Source organism: Entelurus aequoreus, linkage group LG04, assembly GCF_033978785.1.
Source record: "Entelurus aequoreus isolate RoL-2023_Sb linkage group LG04, RoL_Eaeq_v1.1, whole genome shotgun sequence".
NCBI lineage: Eukaryota > Metazoa > Chordata > Actinopteri > Syngnathiformes > Syngnathidae > Entelurus > Entelurus aequoreus.
This window is the reverse complement of record NC_084734.1, coordinates 10,678,252-10,687,909: the sequence shown is the minus strand read 5'-3', so window position 1 is coordinate 10,687,909 and position 9,658 is coordinate 10,678,252.

The window sequence follows — 9,658 nt, the reverse complement described above, 5'->3', positions numbered from 1 at the left end:
CATTTCACTTGTTCGTCTTAATAACTGTGTTGCGTTCAAGGACCCTCCGTGAAAGCTGGAAACAGAGGCTTTAAAGACAGGAAATGTACTAACATGATGATCTAGAGATGGTAATTCTGTGTGGATCAGCTCATCTCTACTTTACATGCTAAAGTCAAGGAAAACTTGATGTATTTTTAATCATATTTAAGCAAATATTGACAGGTTATATAATTATTTAAATCCATATTCTGGTGCATTTGTATTCAATTTGTTGGCACAAGACAAAAAAAAGTTTGTTTTTTTTTAAACAGCCAAATTATCATGGGGGGGGGTTATCTAGATAAAATAATCCTGTCTTGAAAAGTGTGTTTTAAAAAGGTAGTTTTAAGTGTGTGCATGTGGTGCGGCGATGTTGGGTTTCGGGTGGGATGTGGACCCAAAATTTGGTGATACGCCCCTGCTCATCATGTTAAATGTTAGAATAATTATCTATATATTATCACACTAACTTTAGTATGCTTAAAGTCCGTTGCTTTAGTTATTTAGCTATTGTGCTCAAGTTGGACTTTTCTAATGTGTGCAAGGACAAAGACTTCTTGTCTGAGGGGTGGCCTCTGCCGTAGATGTTATCTTTGTTTTAGCCCGCTAACAGCCAAGAACTTCAACGACCTCAACGAAGATAAGATGCCAACACGCAGACGAAGCGGGGACAAGGCGAAATCACAAGACCCCCAGCACATTCCGTCACGTATTGTGCGTCCTGGACCTGCTTTGTATAATATATGTGACCACTCCTTTTAGAGGCGGCCTTAGTGTTGTTGACTGTGGAACTCCTGGATAAATAGAGGGACGCAAGAGCTGAACCTTAGAACGTAGGGCGAGACTGTGACTAAGTGTTCAGCTCCATGCTTTCTCCTCATGAGCTAAATTGAACTCTGTCTCTGCATGATTCCTTGCTTCTTGTCTGATTAACAGATGTCATCAGTGTTTGAACCTGACATTATCACATTTTAAAACAATACATTCATTTCTACGGACAGATTCTCTGATTTTGCTTCAAAAAAGTTTTTAAGCATATTTCTTATGAAACTAGGTGTCAAGTAAAGGTGGTGACGAACCCCGAGATGCAGAGATGGCCGGCTTGGTGCAGGAAAACATGATTTAATGTCCAAAAAAATGCAGGGAAAAACCCAAACCAGGAACCAGGAACAGGCAAACTGGAAACAGGAACCAGCGAACAGGAAAGGAGGAACAAGAAGACAGCAAGCTGCAAACAGGATACTGCGAACAGTCCACAGCATACAGCTTAGAGCTACAATACTCCAGCACGGACTGCAGGGCGAGGCAGGTGTAAATAGTGGCCTGATTGGCAATTGCCACCAGGTGTGCCCGACTGCCAATCAGGGACCGGTGAGGGAAACAAGCGCTCAGGGAGACAAGCAGGAAAAGGAACCAAAATAAGAGCGCTGACAGGAAATAAAACACAAACGCAGAGGGAAAACCAAAACATAACCAAACTGTCAGTGAGAAACCTGACACTAGGTTTTGTTTTTGTTTTTTAATTAGCTAGATTATGGGATTTGTATACACCCCAAACCAGTGTTTCCCACACATTCATTTATTTGTGGCGGCCCGCCACGAAAGAATTACGTCCGCCACAAAAAAAAATTAAAAATAAAAATAAAAATAATTTTTTTTTTTTTTTTTTTTTTTTGTCCTGTCCAGCTTCTCAGGCAAATCATATAGTTGATGTAGATGCCCATATAGGCTGTTCAGATTTACTTTACAAAAGAGAAGTGTAGGATACTTCTCTTGTTGCCTTATTTGTATTTGACCACTGCTGTTTTCTGTTTATTTGTTACTGACTGTGGCAGGACACCTCTGCCTCTGTTTCACTTTATGTTGCTGGTAAATAATATGGTTGTAGTAGTAGGCTAAAGTTAAATTATTTAGTATGCACTAATTAAAGGGGTAGAGCTTTAAGAGACATTTTAGCTTTTATATTTTATAAGATATATTTTTTGTAAGAACCACAATTAATAAAATATATTTCAGTGAATAACTTATTGTTCAAATCTGTATATAAATATGTACATTAAGTGTTGTAATTAAATTGTAAAATGGATGGATGGATGGACCTTTAAAAGAAAACTGTTGTTATTAATTAGTAAGTATACATTTTTTGAGCCTTTTTAGAGAAAATCATATCATTGTAGTAAATTATACAAATTACTCGATGTCATGGTGACCACGCCCATGGCCACGCCCCCACTGCCACAGGTATCTTGGCAGTTTATGGGAGACACTGCAAACCATACCAATTTTAACCACATATGTTTCATACACTGCAGACCAGGGACGTCACTGAGGGCCACACTGCTCTCAGAGGGCCACCTGTAACCACCAGAGGTGGGTAGAGTAGCCAGGAATTGTACTCAAGTAAGAGTACTGTTACTTTAGAGATGTATTACTCAAGTAAAAGTAAGGAGTAGTCACCCAAATATTTACTTGAGTAAAAGTAAAAAGTATGTTGTGAAAAAACTACTCAAGTACTAACTGATGAGTAACATACACACACATATATTATATATATATATATATATATATATATATATATATATATATATATATATATATATATATATATATATATATATATATATATATATATATATATATATATATATATATATATATATATATATATATACACTACCGTTCAAAAGTTTGGGGTCACCCAAACAATTTTGTGGAATAGCCTTCATTTCTAAGAACAAGAATAGTCTGTCGAGTTTCGGATGAAAGTTGTCTTTTTCTGGCCATTTTGAGCGTTTAATTGACCCCACAAATGTGATGCTCCAGAAACTCAATCTGCTCAAAGGAAGGTCAGTTTTGTAGCTTCTGTAACGAGCTAAAGTGTTTTCAGATGTGTGAACATGATTGCACAAGGGTTTTCTAATCATCAATTAGCCTTCTGAGCCAATGAGCAAACACATTGTACCATTAGAACACTGGAGTGATAGTTGCTGGAAATGGGCCTCTGTACACCTATGTAGATATTGCACCAAAAACCAGACATTTGCAGCTAGAATAGTCATTTACCACATTAGCAATGTATAGAGTGTATTTCTTTAAAGTTAAGACTAGTTTAAAGTTATCTTCATTGAAAAGTACAGTGCTTTTCCTTCAAAAATAAGGACATTTCAACGTGACCCCAAACTTTTGAACGGTAGTATATATATATATATATATATATATATATATATATATATATATATATATATATATATATATATATATATATATATATATATATATATATATATATATGCACATATAGGGAGTAATCCTTTTTTTTTTTTTTTTTTTTTTTTTTTTTTGCAGTACAATCACTAATTCGAAAAATTAAAGTCAGGTTTATGGCATAGTTGACCCAATTTTCCCAGTATGAAGAAAATTTCTCCAATTTATAATTAATAAAGGCAGTTATCTTCTCCATTTTATCCATTTTATATCGTTTTTTCATAAGACATCTAAGCCTCTCCACATCAAAATAAGGCGTTACAGCTTTTATGTGCATGTCAGTTTTTGGGGAACTATTGCATATTTTGTGTTTTTCTCAGGGGTTTCATGACAAGACAGGCCTAAAATACAAAAGGTCTCTTGTTATGAATGTAGAAAAGAAATGTACAGTAAACATCGTCACTCGCCTTTAAATATTGCGACTTCTCCACGTCGCAGATTTTTGTTTTTTTTAAGCAAATCACACGATTTTTGGGTCCTAAATGAAGCATAAAAATGTCAAAAGAAAGTAAAAAAAACATCAATACAACAGTAGAGAGAAGACCAAAGCAATCAAAGCACGGCTGTTTAGTATCATGGCCTCTGATTGGCCCAGCCTCAGGAAGCTTTACTATACTGGATTAAAAAGTGACTAAAATGTGTTATTTCATGTCTAGAGGGCTCTCATTATGTTAAAAAAAAGTTATTTAGAAGGTCGTAATAGTTTTTTATGCTCGCTTTTGAAATGTTTGATTATGATTCCTACTACTTGCAGCAGTCGTGTCGAACCTTTTACAGCAAGTTCCGCTTTTATTACACTTTCACTGATCAAGTCAAATAAATCCTCCCGATACGATAAAAAAACCAACACATGAACAAACACTTGTGACGTAGTCAAGGAGAAAAAAACTCCCTCCAGAGAAGAAACCTTGAGCAGAACTCAGGCAAATATTAACATTAATAACTGGATGTGGACAAGACTGTGATATTTAGGCCTTGGTCTGTCCTTAAAATACACCTTTTTTTTTTTTTTTTAATAATTCTCTGCCATCCGTACAAGCACTGAAGGTATTAATCCTGACTAAGGATGATGTTCGAAACCGCTTCTCCCGTTTGTTCGATAAGAAAAGAACCGATTACATGGACTCAAATCCCTTTTTGAGAACAGGTTCCCGTTATCGAGGCCAATATAGTAAAGAAAAAGAGTTGGTTCTTTATTCGAATCCCTTGGAACGAATCCCGTCCCACAGGAAATGCCCTGTGGCACGTCCCAGGAAATGACGTAGCTTAGTCATTAGAAAGCAGCAACAACAATGGACCCGAAAAAACGTCTCAAGGCAAGGCTTAATTTTTCCAAAAAAATATGACGAGGAAACGGCTATCTGCTATTATTGCCAAGCTTCGCTCTCATGTAAGGGGGGAAGTACAACAAGCATGTTGAAACATGTTCAGGCTGCACGTAACCTGAAGGTTAGAGAAAGGTGTCGTGGAGAAGCAGCGACGAAGCACGCCCCTCTTCAACCTGCAGCGCCAATTCCAGTGATAGTGCTGGTGAGTAACTAACGTTAACTGTTGCCGGTTAATTTCCATATCTGCTCACTCGTAGCCTTTAGGCTAAAATAACGTTACCTTGTATGTCAATCCAGGATTGCAGTAATGTTAGCTAGACTAACGTTACTTAAGCATAGTCAGTGGGTAACGTTAACGTTAGCCTTTTTGTATGTGTCTGATAACGTTAACGTTATCTTGTAGCCTACACCAGTGGTCCCCAACCACCGGGCCGCAACCCGGTACCGGTCTGTGGATCGATTGGTAATTTATTTATTTTTTAAATGTTATTTATTTTTTTATTAAATCAGCATAAAAAACACAAGATACACTTACAATTAGTGCACCAACCCAAAAAAACTCCCTCCCCCATTTACACTCATTCACACAAAAGGGTTGTTTCTTTCTGTTATTAATATTTATGGTTCCTACATTATATATCAATATAGATCAATACAGTCTTCAGGAATACAGTCCGTAAGCACACATGATTGTATTTTTTTATAACCAAAAAAAAAAAAACCATACCATGGGTAACAACAGTTAATATTTATTTATTTTATTTTATTTTTTTAGGGGAGTACCAAGAGTCAATATTTATTTATTATTAAAAAAAATTCTTATAAAATAAAAGTGAGCTTTTGTTAAACCAAATATTGTGTTTTTTTCCATATACAACAACCTATCTGGATTCGATAAGAGAATCGATAAGGAATCGGTTCGATAACAGGATTCGATAATGGGCTCAAACTCGATAATTTCTTATCAAACATCATCCCTAATCCTGACCCTTTGTCTGCATTAGTAAAACCCTTCAGTGTAAGAGTTATTTAAGAAGAAAAGAGCACATATCTGGCATCATAAAGCAGACCACAATCATATTTTATTAACTTTTTGCTTCAGAAACATGCAGCACTTTTGTACGCATGCTCCACCTGTGTGTGTGTGTGTGTGTGTGTATGCATATGTATGGTTCTGCCTGGTCAGCACTTCTGGGATAAAGTACACCCGGGATTATCCCATAGTCTCTGAGATGCCATCACAGACAAGATGACAGCTTCATGTAGGGCACACACTTACACACTTACACACTTACACACTTAATCCAGCCAGATAACTCACTGCTAGCCATGTGTCATACCACCGATTTTCTCTCTCAGCCGATACCAAGTAAAATTCAGGCTGGTATCGGCGATACCGATCCGATACTTTGAGCAAATAAACCAAAGGTGCCTGCAAAAATTTAAAAAAGTTGTGTATTTACAAATAATAACAAATCTATCTAAAAAAAAAAAAAAAAAAAAAAAAATTACGAAAAAAGAGAAAACAATTGGAATGTAATGAGAAAAAAAAAAGATTTTTTTTAATTTATTTTTTTATTTTATTTATTTATTTATTTTTTGTCCTGTCCAGCTTCTCAGGCAAGTCATATAGGTGAGTATATTATTATTATTAGTTTAAAAAAATATTTTTTTAAACTAATAATAATAATAATCTCACATATAACACATTTTGTCTATACAATAATAATAATAATAATGGATTTTATTTGTAAAAGCACTTTATATTGAGCAAACAACCTCAAAGTGCTACAGTGTATTAAAATAAATAAATTGAATTTAAAAAATTTAATAAAATAAAAAGATAATAACAATTTAAAAAAATAAAAACTAAAACAGCCTAATAGCTAGAACTAGCACGCATATATCTAAAAAAAAAAAATTTTTAAAGGCTTTTTTTTAAAAAGAAGGGTTTATATATTTATATAATATATGTTTTGAGCATGTTCTAGAAAATATCCAAATGGCCTCCCCATATCTGACTTGTCACTATGTTTAGTCTATTTTATACCTGCATTGTCCTTTCCATCCTTACACTTTCCATCCTTTGCAACTGAGCTACTGTGTGGAACAATTTCCCTTTGTGGATCATTCAAGTTTGTCTAAGTCTAAGTCTATGTTTAGACACCCCGGGTCTAAAATATTAGACACTCTCAAAATAAAAGTAATATAGACTTAAAATATAAACAAAGTTCAGCTAGTTCATTAAAGAATAAAATAATACTAACTTGTGAATTAATTAGAAAAAATGACATAACACCAAAACAACTCTAAAGAACATTAATAATTCCTCACAGGCATCATATTTGACTCACTATGTTATGCAGTTGTATTATTAATAATGGTATTCTATTCTTATATGGGGAAAAACAACAGTAAACATTTAAGGAAAAAAAAGATAAAAAAATGGTAGCTAGTAAGAAAAATCTGAAATGTTCTAATAATGAATAATAATAAATTTAGTCACCAATAACACAAAGCTAAATACTATATCTGTTTTGTAGCATTTTTTAAAATGAAAACATATGAACATGGCCACTTTGACTTTTCAGTATGCGACCCTTGGTGGAAAAAGTTTGGACACCCCTGTACTCAAGTACCAGAAGTATACAGTGTTTCCCACACATTCATTTATTTGTGGCGGCCCGCCACGAAAGAATTACGTCCGCCACAAATAAAATAAAAAATAAATAAAAATTATTTTTTTATTTTATTTTTTTTTTTTTTCCTGTCCAGCTTCTCAGGCAAATCATATAGTTGATGTAGATGCCCATTTAGGCTGTTCAGATTTACTTTACAAAAGAGAAGTGTAGGACACTTCTCTTGTTGCCTTATTTGTATTTGACCACTACTGTTTTCTGTTTATTTGTTACTGATTGTGGCAGGACACCTCTGCCTCTGTTTCACTTTATGTTGCTGGTAAATAATATGGTTGTATTAGTAGGCTAAAGTTAAATTATTTAGTATGCACTAATTAAAGGGGCAGAGCTTTAAGAGAAATTTTAGCTTTTATATTTTATAAGATATATTTTTTGTAAGAACCACAATTAATAAATATATTTCAGTGAATAACTTATTGTTCAAATCTGTATATAAATATGTACATAAAGTGTTGTAATTATATTGTAAAATGGATGGATGGATGGACGTTTAAAACAAAACTGTTATTATTAATTAGTAAGAGTACATTTTTTTAGCCTTTTTAGAGAAAATCCTATCATTGTAGTAAATTATGCAAATTACTCGTTGATGTCATGGTGACCACGCCCATAGCCACGCCCCCACCGCCACAGGTATCTTGGCAGTTTATGGGAAACACATTTTCTTTCTGTGGTACAAACGGAAGCAGACACGACAAGGCGGTTAAAATAGTTCTTTAATATTGTCACTTTAACAACACTCTAGTCAGCATTTCAATGTACGATCAATACTCTGCTTGCATCAGCTCAAATGTGTCTTGTATTTGTCTCAACTCTACTTGGCTGAAAGAACCAGAAACTAGACTCTAGTGAACAAACTGTGATGGTCACATGATGCTGAGGTCCTCCACAGAGGACATGTTGGTGTCAAATATGATTTGTCTTGCGTTGGTTAGAGCGTTCAACTTGCCTGTAATGCTCCAACTTGCATCACTATCAGACGTATTTTGATATAATGTGTTTTATTTACAGTACAGGTCAAACGTTTGGACACTCATACATTTCTAGGGCTGTCAAAAATAACGAGTTGACTGGCGATTAATTATTTATTTATGCTATTGGTCATCAAATAGAATTCAACACTTATACATTGCTAGGGCTGTCAAAAATAACGAGTTAACTGGCGATTAATTAATTATTTATGCTATTTGTCATCAAACAGAATTCAACACTTATACATTTCTAGGGCTGTCAAAAATAACGAGTTAACTGGCGATTAATCATCAAGATTAGTGCATTAATCATGATGAATTAGTTTGTACTGCACATGCTTCTTTATCCTAATAGTTACCTGGAAGGTTGATGAACGCTCTAAGATCAGGAATCAAAGATCAGGAACAGTGGAGTGATTTGTATTTATATAGCGCTTTTTCTCTAGTGACTCAAAGCACTTTCATAGTGGAACCTATTATCTACATGTGGAAGCTACATTCACACCAGTGTGGGTGGAACTGGGAGCAGGTGGTAGACTGGTCTATGGAACATCTTGTCAGGTGGTGGAGTGGTCTATGGAACATCTTGTCAGGTGGTAGACTGGTCTATGGAACATCTTGTCAGGTGGTGGAGTGGTCTATGGAACATCTTGTCAGCTGGTGGACTGGTCTATGGAACATCTTGTCAGGTGGTGGACTGGTCTATGGAACATCTTTTCAGGTGGTGGACTGGTCTATGGAACATCTTGTCAGGTGGTGGAGTGGTCTATGGAACATCTTGTCAGGTGGTGGACTGGTCTATGGAACATCTTGTCAGGTGGTGGACTGGTCTATTGAACATCTTGTCAGGTGGTGGAGTGGTCTATGGAACATCTTGTCAGGTGGTGGACTGGTCTATGGAACATCTTGTCAGGTGGTGGACTGGTCTATGGAACATCTTGTCAGGTGGTGGACTGGTCTATGGAACATCTTGTCAGGTGGTGGACTGGTCTATGGAACATCTTGTCAGGTGGTGGACTGGTCTATGGAACATCTTGTCAGGTGGTGGACTGGTCTATGGAACATCTTGTCAGGTGGTGGACTGGTCTATGGAACATCTTGTCAGGTGGTGGAGTGGTCTATGGAACATCTTGTCAGGTGGTGGACTGGTCTATTGAACATCGTGTCAGGTGGTGGACTGGTCTATGGAACATCTTTTCAGGTGGTAGACTGGTCTATGGAACATCTTGTCAGGTGGTGGAGTGGTCTATGGAACATCTTGTCAGCTGGTAGACTGGTCTATGGAACATCTTGTCAGGTGGTAGACTGGTCTATGGAACATCTTGTCAAGCGGTAGAGTGGTCTATGGAACATCTTGTCAGGTGGTGGAGTGGTC